Here is a 1,494-nt window from a genome sequence, read left to right as displayed (position 1 = left end):
TAACGGTTCCTTTATAGCTAGATTTATTTCCTTTTCTGAGATTGCGTTATTTTGAATTCTATCTTGTCTTCTGATATTTTTGAAGGTATTTATTTCTTTTGTCTTTTCAGTTTTATTGGCCTGCAACTGTGTATAGTATGTTCTGATTCTTTTTATTTCTTCTGGTTTTGCTGTGGTTTCACCTTGTTCATTTCCTGTGTCACTGATTTGATCTTCTACTCTCTTCTTTTTGGTCAGATTAACTAAGGGTTTATCAACCTTATTAGTCTTTTCAAAGAAACAGCTTTTAGCTTTATTTCTCATTTCTTTGACTCTTATTGTTTCCAATTTATCTTTTTGTCCTCTAATTTTAAAAATCTCTCCTTATGTGTTTATTTTAGGTTTCTTTGTTGTTTTCTAATTTTAAAAATGCATATTCAGTTCATTAATCCTCTCTTTTTCCATTTTGCTAATGTATATTTAAGGATATTATTTTTCCCCTAGGAACTGCTTTAGTTGCATCTCAGAAAATTTTGGCATGTTGTTTCATCCTTATTAATTGTTTCATAGTTATTGTTTATATGATTTGTTTTTTGACCCACTCATTATTTAAGATTTTTTTTGTTACGTCTCCATTTGGATCTGTATCTTTTGTTTGTGGTCCCTGAACCAATTTTTATCCTTATTGTATTTTGGTCTGTAAAGGATGTTTTGACTATTTCTGTTTTTTAATATTTGTTTGCAATATTTCTGTGCCCTAATACATGCTCAAGTTTTGTAAAAGTCTACATGGTACAGAGAAATAAACATGTTCTTTTGCTGTTTCATTTAGAAGACATCATGAATCTTTTAACTTGAATTTCTCCAAAAAATTGTTTAGTTCCCTATTTTCTTTTTTATTTTTCTGTCAGACTTATTCAAAATGGAGAGAGGGATACTGAAGTCTCTTGTCACTGTTATGTTACTGGCTATGTCTTCTTGTACCTCAGATAATGTTTCCTTTATGAATTCGGAGGCTAAAGCATTTGGAGTATATAAGTTTATTACTGATGTTGATTTGTTATCTGTAGTTCCTTTTAGTATAATATGGTTTTCTTGTTTAGACATTTTTAAAGTTTGGTTTTGCCTTGTCAGATGGCAAGATTGCAACTCTTGCTTTTTTGGATTCACTTTATGCATAGTAAATTTTTTCCACCCTTCAGTTTTATTTTATGTATGTCTTGGTTTTTTAAAGTGTGTCTTGGAAGTAACAGATTGTTGGATTTTGTTTTCTTGTCTAATCTATAACTCTTTTTTTATTTTATTGAATTGTTTAATCCATTCACATTTAAAATTAGAAGAGTTAGGTTTGCATTTTCCCCCTCTGTCTCTAATATTGGTGCCCCCCCCCAAGTTGTGATTTTTCACTCTCTTTTACTATAAACACAGTATAATGTTCCTTCAGTTACTTTAATCTTTTTTTTTTTTTTTGCTTTTTGGAGGGCAATTGGGATTAAGTGACTTGCCCAAGGTCAC

The sequence above is a fragment of the Petaurus breviceps genome, unplaced genomic scaffold (assembly GCF_028583685.1).
Source record: "Petaurus breviceps papuanus isolate PSGF00001 unplaced genomic scaffold, PetGlider_PUasm1.0 90775, whole genome shotgun sequence".
Taxonomy (NCBI): domain Eukaryota; kingdom Metazoa; phylum Chordata; class Mammalia; order Diprotodontia; family Petauridae; genus Petaurus; species Petaurus breviceps.
The sequence above is the reverse complement of the archived record's forward strand: the minus strand, read 5'-3'. Positions refer to the sequence as shown.